A 17567-nucleotide genomic window follows, 5' to 3' on the forward strand; every position below is an offset into this window, starting at 1 on the left:
ATCATTGTCCTGGCCGCCGCCGCTATATTTGCTCGGTTATGTTCACTAAACGTCAGGTCGTCAGACATCACAATTCCCACATCATTTACCTGTTGCTTTTCTTCTAAGAGTAGGTCCGATTTGTTTTTTACCCAGTATTTTCTTGAAGTTCTTCATTCTTATCATACTTAAGAACCTGGAACTTATTGCTCAGTGGAAGACTGTATTAATATAGGTTTGTAGTTTTTCAGTGTCTTTCTCAGAAGTAATTGTTATGCTGATTTTTGTATCATCTGTAAAGGATGACACATAACTGTGACGTATTTTTGTCTATATCCGATATGAGAATGAGAACTAGCAGTGGTGCAAGGACTGTGCCCTGGGGTACAGAGCTTTTGACTGTACTCACCTAGTTGTGCTTGCAGGGGTTGAGCTCTGGCTCTTTGGTTCCGTCTCAACTGTCAATCAACAGGTGTACAGGTTCCTGAGCCTATTGGGCTCTATCATATCTACATTTGAAACTGTGTATGGAGTCAGCCTCCACCACATTACTGTCTAATGCATTCCATTTGTTAGCTACTCTGACACTGAAAAAAATATAAAGTCTCTGCGGCTCATTCGGGCACTCATATCCACCTTTGTCCACCCCTGTCAATTCCTCTGAGAATTTTGTAAGTGGTGATCATATCTCCCCTTACTCTTCTGTCTTCTCCTAACACTGTGCTTGGACTGTTTTTTGTATTTGACTATTACTCTTTGCATTCTGTTTGACAGAAAATTGTATATCCATCGCCCTACTTTACCCGTTATTGGTATCGACTTCATTTTCTGTGCTCTCCTCCAAGGTCACACTTATCTAAGACTTTTGCAAAGTCCGAGTATACTTCTGTATTTTACTTTTCTTGTAATGCTTCCATGTCATAATGGTGTCATTGTTGCTGTGCCTTATTCTCCTAAGACCCAGACTGACGGTCAAGGTCAGTAACTTGCCTCAGCACACAGCACATGCTCTCAGTACCAAAGATCACATTCACTACAAGAAATCCACCACTTACGGGCTATTCATGCCCGTGCCACGTTTTAGGTGGCTTAATCATCTTCAATGAATCCATCGGTAACTTGCCTACTTACGCCACTCGACCCAGCAACATGTTCATGGTGTCCTAGTGGTTGAAGACCGTCCCACTCTCAATACATATTATCCTGGATTGTGAAGTTCTTTGTTCTCCATAAAACTGCAGACATGATTCCTAATCACTCTTTCAAATTTTTAATGATATGAGATGTTAGTGTAACTATTCTGTAGTTTTTAAACAAGGCTTTACTACCTCCCTTGTGTAGTGGGGTATATCTGCTGATTTAAGTTCGCACAGTATCTCGCCTATTTTTAAGCTTTTTCTCCATATTACACTTATCGCTAGTGGCACTTTACAGTTCTTTTCGAATGTTGAAATCCAGAATTGGAACCATGGGCCGAGTGCATGGGCATATTGTCACTTTTTTTCAAGGTCTTCCATGTTCATGTTACCACCAATTATATTGTCAGGGATTTACATATTTTTCTTTTTACACATGTGGGTACAGAACCATCCTTCTGACTACTGCTAGCAGGCTGAGCGCTTGCCCTTCCCATAGCTCATGGTACCCAATCACTGCTGGGAGAACAGAGGTATACAGTTAAGGATTGGCACCTATTCAATCCTCCCCGGCCAGGATACGAACCTAGGTCAAATCGCACTTGAAGCTCGGGGCGAGTGTGTTACCAACTGCGCCAATGGGGAATATCATCTTAAAGAAACTGTCCTAATCTTACATTTTCATGTTGTTTATTGGGGTACTAATTATAGCCTACCTACCTTGAGGCTACCTTGAGGTGCTTCCGGGGCTTAGTGTCCCCGCGGCCAGGTCGTCGACCAGGCCTCCTGGTTGCTGGACTGATCAACCAGGCTGTTAGACGCGGCTGCTCGCAGCCTGACGTATGAGTCACAGCCTGGTTGATCAGGAATCCTTTGGAGGTGCTTATCCAGTTCTCTCTTGAACACTGTGAGGGGTTTGCCAGTTATGCCCCTTATGTGTAGTGGAAGTGTGTTGAACAGTCTCGGGCCTCTGATGTTGATAGAGTTCTCTCTCAGAGTACCTGTTGCACCTCTGCTTTTCAACGGGGGTATTCTGCACATCCTGCCATGTCTTCTGGTCTCATGTGGTGTTATTTCTGTGTGCAGGTTTGGGACCAGCCCCTCAATTATTTTCCACGTGTAAATTATTATGTATCTCTCCCGCCTGCGCTCAAGGGAGTACAGATTTAGGCTCTTTAGTCGGTCCCAGAAGTTTAGATGTTTTACTGAGTGGATTCTAGCAGTAAAGGATCTCTGCACGCTCTCTAGGTCAGCAATTTCTCCAGCTTTGAAAGGGGCTGTCATTGTGCAGCAGTACTCCACTCTAGAGAGCACAAGCGTTTTGAAAAGTATCATCATCGGTATAGCATCTCTAGTGTGAAAAGTTCTTGTTATCCAACCTGTCATTTTTCTTGCAGTTGCGACGGCTACTTTATTGTGTTCTTTAAAGGTAAGGTCTTCCGACGTGAGTACACCCAGGTCCTTTACATTGCCTTTTCGTTCTATGTTATGATTTGCCTGAGTTTTGTGCGTGGTTTCTGTTTTTATATTTTCAATTTTTCCGTAGTGCATGAGCTGAAACTTATCCTCGTTAAACACCATATTATTTTCTGTAGCCCATAGAAAGACCTGATCTACATCTGATTGGAGGTTTGCCGTGTCCTCTATGTTGCCAACTCTCATGAAAATCCTAGTGTCATCTGCAAAGGATGATACAGTGCTATAGGTTGTGTTCTGGTCTATGTCCGATATGAGGATGAGAAAAAGTACTGGAGCAAGCACAGTACCCTGGGGGACTGAGCTCTTCACGGTTGATGGGCTGGATTTTATTTTGTTGACTATTACACATTGGGTTCTGTCAGTCAGGAAATTGTAGATCCATCTGCCTATTTTCCCGGTAATTCCTTTTGAACGCATTTTATGTGCAATAACACCATGGTCACATTTATCAAAAGCTTTTGCGAAATCTGTGTAAATTACATCAGCGTTTTGTTTGTCTTCCATAGCATCTAATGCCATATCATAGTGGTCCAGCAACTGCGACAGGCAAGAGCGCCCTGTTCTGAAACCATGTTGTCCGGGGTTATGGAGATGCTGTGATTCCATGTATTTTGTGATCTTACTCCTTAGCACTCTCTCAAAAATTTTTATGATGTGCGATGTTAGTGCTATCGGTCTGTAATTTTTTGCCTCTGCCTTATTTCCTCCTTTATGGAGTGGTGCTATCTCTGCTGTTTTTAGTATGTCAGGGATAACGCCAGTATCTAGGCTTTGTCTCCACAGAATGTGAAGGGCCTGCGATAGTGGTTTTTTACAGTTCTTGATGAATATGGAGTTCCAAGAATCCGGGCCTGGTGCAGAGTGCATAGGCATACTGTTTATGGCTTCTTCAAAATCTAGTGGGGATAGGGCGACGTCTGATATGTGATTTGATGTTGGTATCATATCCATGAAAAATTCATTTGGGTTATCAATCTTTAGTGCATTTAATGGCTCACTGAAAACAGAGTCGTACTGCTTCCTCAGTAACTCGCTCATTTCTTTGTTGTCATCTGTGAAAGTTCCATCTCCCTTTCGCAGGGGCCCGATACTAGATGTGGTTTTTGATCTTGATTTTGCATAGGAGAAAAAATATTTCGGATTTCTCTCTATTTCACTGATGGCCTTTTGCTCTCTTTGCCTCTCCTGGGTTTTGTATGATTCTTGTAGCTTGAGTTCAATTGTTTCTATTTCTCTACCTAACCTTCTACGCCGTTCTTGAGATAGGGTGCGACTCTCAAGTTGTTCCGCGATTCGTTTTCTTCGCCTATATAGGGAACGACGTTCCCGTTCCAATCTGCATCTCTTTCTCTTTTTTCTTAGGGGTATGCGGTTTGAACATATTTCTAGTGCTACTGAGCTTATTTTTTCCAGGCACTGGTTCAGGTTTGCATGTCCTAGCTGTTCTTCCCAGTTTATTTCTGTGAAGTCCTGGTTTGCTCCCAGTTTATCCGTTTATTATTGAAGTTGAATTTGCTGAAATCTCCTCCACCGGGAATCTGGACTGGTTTTGAAGGTCCATTTCCCATGGTTGTCAGAACTTCAATTAAGTTGTGATCTGAGTAACAGGTATTTGTAATCATTATGTTCCCGATCAACTCATCATTATTAGTGAAAATGAGGTCCAGCGTGTTCTCCTTCCTAGTTGGTTCTACTATTTGCTGGTTTAAGGCAAACCTATCGCACATCCGTAGCAGGTCATTTGCATGTGCCTGCTCATTTAGGCATATTAGGCATTAGGCATTCCTGGTATTCTTTCTGATATTACTGTATTAGCCAGGTGCTTCCATTTCAGGTGCCGTAGGTTGAAGTCCCCAAGCAGGATGATGTTCGGAGCTGGATTTGTGAGGTTTTCCAAGCAGTGTTCTATTTTCATTAGTTGGTCTTTAAACTGCTGAGGGTTTGCCTCCGGTGACTTATATACAAGGACAACAACTACATTTAGGATCTCTATTTTGACTATCAGACTATCAGCCTCATGTCAATCTTTTAGGATTTCACAATATTGTGTTGTTCATCTTCTGTGTATGAACCTACACTTGTAAGTACTGTATAAGGAAGTTTAAGATTCTCACATCTTCAGTAATAGAAAATACCAATGTTAATTTATCAATACGAGATCAATAAATAACTCAGCATAACAAAAATCAGATGTGAAACAAACTGAATTTGCATAATGAGTTAAACAAAGTAACAAACCATTACCTGTGAGTAAAGCAACTGTACATTAACTTAGAGAAATAAACATAGCAAGTTGTTCTTGAAGTACGAACCATATCAATCACGAAGGAGCATAATATTGTAGAGACGAGTGAAGATAACAGGAGGCAGCAGTCGTCCGGTCCTGTGCCATCCTGTGTGCAGGATAACAATATATCTTGGTTTATGGGGCATACCTTGGTACTTTACACAGGGAGGGGGGGGGGGGTCCAGCCCACAGGGGGGAGGGGGGAAGCCACCACCGTCACCACCACCACCACCGTCACCACCAGAGGTGTCGTCTACACCAGTCATTTCGTCAGCAACTGAAAGGAGGAAAAAAACAATAAATGACTAACTCTACTACAAATCCTGGACAATGAGTATAAACACAGTTAGTTTAGTTCATTTATTATGCACCCCATACCCATCTTGTGGGCGGTAGTGGAAAGGGTTACAGAGGCACATAATGGGCTCAGGAACTGAACCCCACAATTCATTTAGCTAAGCAAGTTACAATCTTGATGAGCTAGTTACAAAATTCAGTATAAGTCGTCACATCAACAATGGGTTCGAGATCGACCTCAAGTACAGGTTCTAAATTAAGCAACTGACATATGTGGAGAGCTAGTGTCACAATTGATATGTTTGTCCTGCACACCGCCCCCCATCCAGTGGGCAGCGGTGGATAGGTTACAATCACTCAGTTACTACCTACAGTTAGCAAACTGGGGATATTTGGCTAAAATTTCTGGTAGCAGATCATTTTGAATGAAATATTTACACATCGCTGGAACATTGGTTATAGAATTGTCTCAGAATTCACGTATCTTTTCGCACTCCATCACATAGTGACGGAGGGTGTGCGAATAATTTTGTTGACACAGTTTACATTTGGTCAGGTCTACATCAGCAGATAATGAGAATTCCCAGAGATACTTGTAACCTAGTCCACACTGACAGCCAAGAGTCCTCCACATCATTCACCCCCCCCCCCCCAAGACAGCAAGCCAGAGGTTACCCACATCCATCATTAAGTCATTTATCACTAGGAATCCTCGTAGCTTCAGTAGAACCTCAGGTTACAATCCTTTTGACCATGTGGTGACCTAGTTGTCTAACACACATGGAGCAGGACAACACACTGTGTCTACCACTGGTCCGCCAGTTGTGGTGTGCGCGCCACCAACACACCTGGCCTAGCTCATCACACACGCCTGGCCTAACTCCTCACACACACACACACACACACACACACACACGCGCGTCCACACAGCCCCCCCTCCCCCACACACACACGAACACGTCATTCAGGGAAGGATTGTGAGGGAATAAATCTTTAACTGGGGCCAGATTCACGAAGCAGTTACGTACGTAGTTACGAACATTTTCCTTCTTAGTATCTTCGTAGCGGCAACGTCGGTATTCAGGTAGGCAACTAAGTATGACAATCTTCGTAAGTACACACCGTCGTGCTAAGGTCACTCGACCACTCGTAGCTTTACGTAAACTGGATATAACAAAATTTTTCTCTTCTACACAACACAGAGGCTCAATTTTATTATAAACAAACATTTTAGCTGGCGAGTTTCATCAAGGAGTCCTTCGTGTTAGCTATATATGCATTCTCTGCTGGAAACTTGCAGTAAATATGTCTTTATGATATAATTTTTATAATGGCAAGATATTATACCAGCAGTTATTAAGTAAATAAACACTGGTGAACATGAAATATGAGAGAAGGTTTCTCATATTTCTCAAATGCTCCCATCCTGGGCTGATGGGAGCATTTACTATCACCAGATGCTCCTGTTCACCTAGCAATAAGTCTAGCTAGGGGTGTACCTTAGCTATACATACCCATTTTTAATTTATTTTGTTTGGTTTTATTTTGAAATTGAATCTGGGTGAGACAGAAAAAAAATATCCTGCACAAATGATGTTAGGTAAGGGTAAGGGTAAGGGTAAGGGTAAGGGTAAGGGTAAAAACTTCAACAACAACTTTTGTCATTGAATACTTAGGCCTATAATTATGACTATATGGACTATTATGGCCTGTTAAAAAGAGAGGGGGGAGCAGGGGTCCAAGCCCTCTTCCTGTTACACAATTTCGTTGTGTTTAACAATAAGTAATTACCAAAAGAAGGCACCAAGCCGGGAAGGCTGTGTAGCACCATTGTGTGTAACAATAAACATAATTTTTTTAACAGATAATGCACCTGTGAGTAAAACAAATCCTGTCAGCTGTAAAAATATTGATCCAGCTATTTAAATAAAAATATAATGCAACAAATATTTATGGGTTGTTTAAACTAAAATTTTTTCTGTATATATCCAAAAAAGTGAAAAATACAATTTAATGATTCAAAAGAAATATAATATTAATAACATTGTCGTCGTCTTTTTACCTTCTAGTTTGTGGCTTGGTCAATATTACATGTCAATATGAGGTCTTAATGATCCATGGTTAACGTTTATAATAAGGATAATACTGGTAATAATAAATATTAGCCTCCACTAGCAAAACCTGGCTACAGCACAGGAATATCTTCTAATATTCCTGAGTGTATGAAGTGATCACAGAGCTCAAAGTACCTCATACCATTTGGTCTGAAGTTACTGATAACAGGACAATCACAGATATAGTGTTGGAGAGCATGTCTCAAGAAGGACTGAAAACTGATGTTTTTCACCCAGGTTATAAACCCATGGAACCGCCTACCCGCTGAAGCCGTAAATGCCAAAATTCAGCTAGAAAATATCATTAGGACAATTGGCGGGCCCTTTAACAAGCCGCTGGCTTTCTGTCCTCGTCGAGGCCACTAGATAGGTAGTGGCCCTTGGGTACATTTAGGTAAATAATATAATTTTAAATAATTTTAGGAGAAAGCCAGATGGTAAATAAATACCATCGCTTCTCAAATCTTGGAAGCTACAAGGGGAGCCAGATAATATCTCTTAGAATTACGTAGGTAAACAACAAATATAACATTTGTTTACTACAATGTCGGTGCTAACTGTACAAGTTGAAAAAAACAGTTTTACTTCGAAATATACTAATTTTAAAAGAAAATTCGACGTAAATAGGTAGCAAGTGAACACGGATGAACTCCGATATGCCGGCGTCGTGATTGGCTACAGCTGTAAGTTGAAAAAATGTTACCTTCTCTCTGATTGGCCAAACGAAAAGCCCTAGTGACATGTACCGAGACTTAAGTGAAGTTGCAAAAATCTTCGTAAGTACATCTTTCTGAATTGGCCGTAGGAACGTTCTTAGGCAATACTTAAGAACCTTCGTAGCAAACTTACGAAGAAATTCACGGAGCTTCGTGACTCTAGGTCCTGATCGCTCCTGTTGACCCCGGGAACATTTGAGGACCTGGTTGGGACCTGGGGGAAGGGGGGGGGGAGAGAGAGGAGAGAGATGAAACAAGAGCTAGGGGGGGGGGGGCGCGTTGAACGGGGGGGGAGAGGGGGGAGACTTCCAAGTTCTCTGATTGTTGCTTCAATTCTCCCACAATTTTCAGGGAAGATTGGGTACGAGGTGACGGGAGGTGGAGGGGGGGTGGGGGGCAGAAAGGGAAGGGGGGGGGGGGTTGGGGTGGGGGGGGGACAGAAAGGGAAGGGGGCAAGAAACGATTAACCTTAAAGGTAAAAGATGACTTAGAGCGAGGTGTTAGTCAAGAGGATTACCTGTGCACGACTCCCAGAGTTGTCCTAGCGCAGCCTGAGCTCTACACGAGGCTGTGTCACCACCCTGGCCCGCACGGCCACCCATCACAGCCTGGCTGATCCCGTCACCTCAACACCCACACACTTCTCCACCTCACTCTTGAAGGCTTCAAGTGTGTGGTTCCAGCGACGCTTGTCTAGTGAAGTGTTGTAGAGCAGCCGTGACTCTCTCACTCCTGTGTGGTGTATTGTGGTGAGTGCTTGTTGACTGTGACGGCTGTTACAGCGTCACGGTGACGGTGACGGCTGTTACAGCGTCACCGTGACGGCGGTTACAGCGTCACGGTGACGGTGACGGCGGTTACAGCGTCACGGTGACGGTGACGGCTGTTACAGCGTCACCGTGACGTTGACGGCGGTTACAACGTCACGGTGACGGTGACGGCTGTTACAGTGTCACCGTGACGTTGACGGCGGTTACAACGTCACGGTGACGGAGACGGCTGTTACAGCGTCACCGTGACGTTGACGGCGGTTACAACGTCACGGTGACGGTGACGGCTGTTACAGCGTCACCGTGACGTTGACGGCGGTTACAACGTCACGGTGACGGTGACGGCGGTTACAACGTCACGGTGACGGTGACGGCTGTTACAGCGTCACCGTGACGTTGACGGCGGTTACAACGTCACGGTGACGGTGACGGCTGTTACAGCGTCACCGTGACGTTGACGGCGGTTACAACGTCACGGTGACGGTGACGGCGGTTACAACGTCACGGTGACGGTGACGGCTGTTACAGCGTCACCGTGACGTTGACGGCGGTTACAACGTCACGGTGACGGTGACGGCGCACCAGTTCACAACATCTGCATATTTTCCCGCTCTGCTGTCTCGTCCGCCTTGAGAGGAGCGCACAACACACCGTATGTGTTAGTGGCAGTGTTGTGGTGAAGGGGTAGTGTTGTGGTGCAGGGGTAGTGCTGTGGTGCAGGGGTAGTGCTGTGGTGCAGGGGTAGTGCTGTGGTGCAGTAGTGCAGGGGTAGTGCTGTAGTGCAGGGGTAGTGCAGTGGTGCAGGGGTAGTGCAGGGGTGCAGGGGTAGTGCTGTGGTGCAGTGTCATCAGGGAGGAGTTTGTTTCATCAACCAGGCTGCTGCACGCAGTCATAGCCCGGTTGATCTGGTACCCTTTGGAGGTGTTTATCAAGTTCCACGTGAACGCCGACAGAGGTCGCCGAGCAATGTCCCTCAGGTTCAGAGTGGCGGCGTGGAAGACACAACGACGTCAATGACATCATCAAGAGGAGCCTTGCCTCAGTGCCCAGCGGAGAGAGAGCCTCGCATCCTAGGAGGCCAAAACCCGGATGATCCCGCACTTTGTCCAGACGGCATCACAATATACCGTGGAAGAGGGGCAGACAGTTGGTGTGGGACTACACATGTGTATCCACCCTGGCTGACACCTATGTACACTTCGGTGCTGATCAAGCAGGTGGGGCGGCCAACCACAGGGAAACAGCCAAATCAATCAAATACAGGCGACTGGCAGGTCAATACACCTTTGTTCCCATAACGTCTGAGACGCCACACTGACTACAAAAGAATCGGAAGTCGTCTGACCTTTAACCCAATTCCCGACAGCTCCCGCTGACCATTTTCTTTTGTGTCCAATTGTCCAATTCTCTTGTACAGTCAGTGTGGCCTAGCGGTAACAGTACTGGACACGCCAAGAGGCACGGGGCCCTGGCTGTCCAGGTTCGAATCCTTCAGTGGGGATACCTTAAGATGGTTTTGGAGCTTAGCGGGCCCACGGCCCGGTCCTGAACCAGGCCTCCTGGTTGCTGGACTGGTCAACCAGGCTGTTGGACGCGGCTGCTCGCAGCCTGACGTATGAGTCACAGCCTGGTTGATCAGGTATCCTTTGGAGTAACTTATCGAGTTCTCTTTTGAACACTATGAGGGGTCAGCCAGTTATGCCCCTTATGTGTTGGAAGCGTGTTGAACAGTCTCAGGCCTCTGATGTTGATAGTGCTCTCTTGAACACTGTGAGGGGTCGGCCAGTTATGCCCCTTATGTGTAGTGGAAGCGTGTTGAACAGTCTCGGGCCTCTGATGTTGATAGTGCTCTCTTGAACACTGTGAGGGGTCGGCCAGTTATACCCCTTATGTGTAGTGGAAGCGTGTTGAACTTCTCGGGCCTCTGATGTTGATAGAGTTCTCTCTCAGAGTACCTGTTGCACCTCTGCTCTTCAACGGGGGTATTCTGCACATCCTGCCATGCCTTCTGGTCTCATGTGGTGTTATTTCTGTGTACAGGTTTGGGACCAGCTCCTCTACTATTTTCCACGTGTAAATTATTATGTATCTCTCCCGCCTGCGCTCAAGAGAATACAGATTTAGGCTCTTTAGTCGGTCCCAGTAGTTTAGATGTTTTACTGAGTAAATTCTAGCAGTAAAGGATCTCTGCACGCTCTCCAGGTCAGTAATTTCTCCAGCTTTGAAAGGGGCTGTCATTGTGCAGCAGTACTCCACTCTAGATAGCACAAGCGTTTTGAAAAGTATCATCATCGGTATAGCATCTCTAGTGTGAAAAGTTCTTGTTATCCAACCTGTCATTTTTCTTGCAGTTGTGACGGCTACTTTATTGTGTTCTTTAAAGGTAAGGTCTTCCGACATGAGTACACCCAGATCCTTTACATTGCCTTTTCGTTCTATGTTATGATTTGCCTGAGTTTTGTACGTGGTTTCCGTTTTTATATTTTAATTTTTTTCCGTAGCGCATGAGCGCTAAGGGGTAAAGAGTTCTCTGATGCATGTTAGCTTGGAAACCATTCAAGCTATATATATATATATATATATATATATATATATATATATATATATATATATATATATATATATATATATATATATATATATATATATTACAAACACACACTTTAGGCATGTGTTGCCCAATCATTCTGTCTCGCCTGGGACCAAAAATAAACTGCAATACCTACCCAAGTAGAGGCCTACCTTGACATATGGACAGGTGAGACCTGTTAGGTTATATTAGGCCTAGATCAGTTAAGTTTAGTCCCCCCCCCCTCACAACCCATATAACATTTCACGTCATCAGAGGACACAACCATCGCAGCAGCAGACCAACAGGTGAAGGACGGAGCCCAGGAGCTGACGCTTGCTCTGCATGCGCATACACATTTGCACTCCGCAGAGTATATTACGCTTCAAATTTCTAAATAAAAACTATTTTAAAATGGACATGATTATAATAAATTAATATGAATGAAGTTGCTGGAGAACAATACGGAACAACTTAACAAATTATAAACTTTGATCAACTTTGACCAACATTACACTCCTCGACCACTGCACCAAACTTAATGTTCCTGGCAGGGGGAAATATAACTTGCATCTAGCGTATAGTTTTAAAGTCAAGGAGATAATTTTAGAGGCCTGGAAATTAGTGTTGGCGAGTGGGAGGCAGTTTAGGGTGCGAGGAAGGTGCTGTAGTGCCGGGGCCCAGGAGCCGGGACGCAGGAGCCGGGGCCCAGGAGCCGGGGCCCAGGAGCCGGGACCAGGTGTCGGGGCCCAGGAGCCGGGGCCAGGAGCCGGGGACCAGGTGTCGGGGCCCACGAGCCGGGACCCAGGAGCCGGGGCCAGGAGCCGGGGCCAGGAGCCGGGCCCAGGAGCCGGGCCCCAGGAGCCGGGGCCCAGGAGCCGGGGCCAGGAGCCGGGCCCAGGAGCCGGGGCCAGGAGCCGGGGCCAGGAGCCGGGGCCAGGAGCCGGGCCCAGGAGCCGGGGCCCAGGAGCCGGGGCCCAGGAGCCGGGGCCAGGAGCCGGGGCCCAAGAACCAGGGCCCAGGAGCCGGGGCCCAGGAGCCGGGTCCCAGGAGCCGGGGCCCAGGAGCCGGGGCCAGGAGCCAGGGCCCAAGAACCAGGGCCCAGGAGCCGGGGCCCAGGAGCCGGGGCCCAAGAACCAGGGCCCAGGAGCCGGGGCCCAGGAGCCGGGGCCCAGGAGCCGGGGCCAGGAGCCGGGCCCTGGTTCCTGGGCCCCGGCCCTGTTGCTTATGCATAAGCATAAGCAACAGGGCTCCATTAAGGAACATATAATCTCTTCCCACAACCAAACCATCGCCAGAGAAATCCTAGTAAACAACACAGAAATCATCGATAGATACAGCGATAGCAGGCGGCTTGACGTTTGCGAGGCACTACACATTAAAAAGTCAACACCAGCAATCAACAGCCAATTAATGCACAACTATATTCTACCCACCTCAAGACTCCGCTCCAATATAGAAGCATCAAGAAATATGGACCAATAGGCTTTCTACAATCACTTCCATTCAATACCCATTGTTTCGTGTTCTGTCTTGTGTTGATGAAATTAATACCCTATTAATGCCACCTCACCCCATCCACCTCACTTAAATGTTGATATAAACAAATCGGAGATGTGTAAGTTCTATTCAGTTGTGTATGTGTAAACTAAAGTCTTTGAAAATGTAATAAGTTTTACGAAACGCGCTCAAGTGTCGCGTCAGGCTAGAAATAAAAAGGAATTTTGGAGAATTGGTTTTTGAATTACCACCAACAGTGAAAAGAAATGTACGAAAGATAGAGAAAATTCGTGTTAGAATTATTAATCTTACTTTTTCGGTCATATTTAATAATATATATATATATATATATATATATATATATATATATATATATATATATATATATATATATATATATATATATATATATATATATATATATATATATATACCTGATACCTGATACCTGTATATATATATATGTCGTACCTAGTAGCCAGAACTCACTTCTCAGCCTACTATTCAAGGCCCGATTTGCCTAATAAGCCAAGTTTTCCTGAATTAATATATTTACTATAATTTTTTTCTTATGAAATGATAAAGCAACCCTTTTCTCTATGTATGAGGTCAATTTTTTTTTATTGGAGTTAAAATTAACGTAGATATATGACCGAACCTAACCAACCCTACCTAACCTAACCTAACCTATATTTATAGGTTAGGTTAGGTTAGGTAGCCAAAAAAAGCTAGGTTAGGTTAGGTTAGGTAGGTTAGGTAGACGAAAAAACATTAATTCATGAAAACTTGGCTTATTAGGCAAATCGGGCCTTGAATAGTAGGCTGAGAAGTGCGTTCTGGCTATTAGGTACGACATATATATATATATATATATATATATATATATATATATATATATATATATATATATGTCGTACCTAGTAGCCAGAACTCACTTCTCAGCCTACTATTCAAGGCCCGATTTGCCTAATAAGCCAAGTTTTCCTGAATTAATATATTTACTATAGTTTTTTTCTTATGAAATGATAAAGCAACCCTTTTCTCTATGTATGAGGTCAATTTTTTTTTATTGGAGTTAAAATTAACGTAGATATATGACCGAACCTAACCAACCCTACCTAACCTAACCTAACTTATATTTATAGGTAAGGTTAGGTTAGGTAGCCAAAAAAAGCTAGGTTAGGTTAGGTTAGGTAGGTTAGGTAGACGAAAAAACATTAATTCATGAAAACTTGGCTTATTAGGCAAATCGGGCCTTGAATAGTAGGCTGAGAAGTGAGTTCTGGCTACTAGGTACGACATATATATATATATATATATATATATATATATATATATGTCGTACCTAGTAGCCAGAACTCACTTCTCAGCCTACTATTCAAGGCCCGATTTGCCTAATAAGCCAAGTTTTCATGAATTAATGTTTTTTCGTCTACCTAACCTACCTAACCTAACCTAACCTAGCTTTTTTTGGCTACCTAACCTAACCTTACCTATATATATAGGTTAGGTTAGGTTAGGTAGGGTTTGTTAGGTTCGGTCATACATCTACGTTAATTTTAACTCCAATAAAAAAAAATTGACCTCATACATAGTGAAAAGGGTAGCTTTATCATTTCATAAGAAAAAAATTATAGTAAATATATTTATTCAGGAAAACTTGGCTTATTAGGCAAATCGGGCCTTGAATAGTAGGCTGAGAAGTGAGTTCTGGCTACTAGGTACGACATATATATATATATATATATATATATATATATATATATATATATATATATATATATATATATATATATATATGTTATATATATATTCCACTACCAGAATATTCAGATTGTAAACTCTGTGATAAACCTTTAATGCATTCACTAGAACACTATATTGATGAATGTGAAACCGTAAAGGACTTTAGACCTCCTGGCCTCTTGTACCACCAACTGTGTAACTATTTCATTGACTCAGGTGTTCTGGACGACATCCTAACAATTTATCCAAAATTTGCTTGTCCATTTTAAAGAATGAAGAACAATTTTTATCTATATTACTTCTAAGCTGCATCTCTTATGAACCCATCCCTGCCCTTGTGTGGCAGTGCACATCCCTGCCCTTGTGTGGCAGTGCACATCCCTGCCCTTGTGTGGCAGTGCACATCCCTGCCCTTGTGTGGCAGTGCACATCCCTGCCCTTGTGTGGCAGTGCACATCCCTGCCCTTGTGTGGCAGTGCACATCCCTGCCCTTGTGTGGCAGTGCACATCCCTGCCCTTGTGTGGCAGTGCACATCCCTGCCCTTGTGTGGCAGTGCACATCCCTGCCCTTGTGTGGCAGTGCACATTCCTGCCCTTGTGTGGCAGTGCACATCCCTGCCCTTGTGTGGCAGTGCACATCCCTGCCCTTGTGTGGCAGTGCACATCCCTGCCCTTGTGTGGCAGTGCACATCCCTGCCCTTGTGTGGCAGTGCACATCCCTGCCCTTGTGTGGCAGTGCACATCCCTGCCCTTGTGTGGCAGTGCACATCCCTGCCCTTGTGTGGCAGTGCACATCCCTGCCCTTGTGTGGCAGTGCACATCCCTGCCCTTGTGTGGCAGTGCACATCCCTGCCCTTGTGTGGCAGTGCACATTCCTGCCCTTGTGTGGCAGTGCACATCCCTGCCCTTGTGTGGCAGTGCACATCCCTGCCCTTGTGTGGCAGTGCACATCCCTGCCCTTGTGTGGCAGTGCACATCCCTGCCCTTGTGTGGCAGTGCACATCCCTGCCCTTGTGTGGCAGTGCACATCCCTGCCCTTGTGTGGCAGTGCACATCCCTGCCCTTGTGTGGCAGTGCACAATAGAAAGTTGTTTGCACATATCCATACATTAAAACATTGATGGTAACCATGATATATATGTACTTCAGCCTACAGTTTAGACGTATTGTCTTGTGTATGACCCTCTGTCCTGCGTGACAGTCAATACCAACATTATCCTCACTTTAATACGACTTAATCGAAATCCTCAGATTAGGCAAAATTGTAATTAATTTTGTCAATAAAGATGTTAATAATAATAAGTTGTTGTTGTTGTTTTTGTTTTAGATTCAGTTACTCGGAACAAAACGTTCCAAGTAGCACGGGCTATGGTGAGCCCGTAGTGGACTTACCTGGTACAGGAGCGGGGCTGTAACTCTTGTCATGAGGAAAGGAGTCGAGGCAATAAATATGCAAGAGAGAGGTGAGGAGAAGATAATTTTAGAGGAAGAAAGCAAGACAAAAGGTACGCAAGGTAAGGTATAATAAAGGAGATAGTAATAGAAATAAGAACATTAGAAGAACAAATCCACAAGGGCCGTGACGAGGATTTGAACTTGCGTCCGGGAGCTTCCCAGACGCTGCCTTAATCGACTGAGCTACGACATGGTAAAAGAGTTGAAACCGAAGTTCTACTGAACTTATTGGATCCTGCAGCCTCTCCGAGACACAAACCAGGGTTTTACACAACTCCCCCCTGCACTCGAGCTATGTCAATAGACCGTTCTCCATCTTCCCTCTTACTTCATTACACACAGAAATCACAATAGCGTGATTAAGGCAGCATCTGGGATGCTCCCGGACGTAGGTTCGAATCCTCGTCACGGCCCTTGTGGATTTGTTCATTTGATGCATCACGCTATTGTGATTTCTGTGTGTAAAGAACATAGGAACAAAGGTAACTGCAGAAGGCCTATTGGCCCATACGAGGCAGCTCCTATTTATACCACCCAATAAGAAGTGGATAGTAATAAGCAAGGGATCATAAGAGAAAACAAGGGAAAGAAAAAGAAAGAAGGAAAAATGGAAGGGGTAAACTTATGTTAGGTCACGTTTGTTAGAAAGTTTAGAGCATTAGAGTATATACTGTGAAAGGGAAGAGTCCACAGCAACAAAGCCAGGACTCAGGTTCATGTTGGATACATTGTGTATTAGAGCCGCTTCAACAAGACGGCGTCTGTGTAGAGTAGAGGCAGGAAAGATTATTTTGGAGGAAGACCAATCAATAGGATGATTAGAATCCCTCACATGACAGAAGAGAGCATTGTTAGTGTCTGCAGACTTAACACTTCTCTTGTGTTCTTTAAGTCTGTCATTAAGTGTACGGCCAGTTTCACCAAAGTATTGGAGAGGACAAGACGAACAGTTAGTTTTAGTTTAGTTTAGTTCATTTATTATGCACCCCATACCAATCTTGTGGGTGGTAGTGGAAAGGGTTACAGAGGCACATAATGGGCTCAGGGACTGAACCCCACAATTCATTTAGCTAAGCAAGTTACAATCTTGATGAGCTAGTTACAAAATTCAGTATAAGTCATCACATCAACAATGGGTTCAAGATCGACCTCAAGTACCTGTTCTAAATTAAGCAACTGACATATGTGGAGAGCTAGTGTCAAAATTGATTTTTCTGGTAGCAGATCATTTTGAATGAAATATTTACACATCGCTGGAACATTGGTTATAGAATTGTCTCTAAATTCACTTATCTTTTCGCACTCCATCACATAGTGACGGAGGGTGACAGGAAATAGAGTAGACACCAGCAGCATTAGAAGCAGGAGGAGCAGTGTGAACCAGATTGCTACGAAGAGTGTTAGTTTGTTGAAAGGAGAGCTTTATGTCAAGAGGACGAAAGGTATTAGTAAAAGTTTTGAGTTGAGATATGAATGGAAGGCATAGTACAGTGCTACTAGTGTTGGAAGCAGGTTTAGG

General features: G+C 44.3%; 1 long non-coding RNA gene across 2 annotated transcripts in view; it reads right to left on the bottom strand.

The window, feature by feature from the left end:
• Nucleotides 1-17567, bottom strand: part of LOC123755774 (uncharacterized) — a 220055-nt gene that overhangs the window by 28131 nt on the left and 174357 nt on the right. For both annotated transcript variants that reach the window (XR_011221976.1, XR_011221977.1), the window contains exon 4: nucleotides 4907-5158. This is a non-coding gene — a long non-coding RNA (uncharacterized lncRNA). The remainder of the gene's footprint in view (nucleotides 1-4906; nucleotides 5159-17567) is intronic.

Source organism: Procambarus clarkii, chromosome 43, assembly GCF_040958095.1.
Source record: "Procambarus clarkii isolate CNS0578487 chromosome 43, FALCON_Pclarkii_2.0, whole genome shotgun sequence".
Lineage (NCBI taxonomy): Eukaryota > Metazoa > Arthropoda > Malacostraca > Decapoda > Cambaridae > Procambarus > Procambarus clarkii.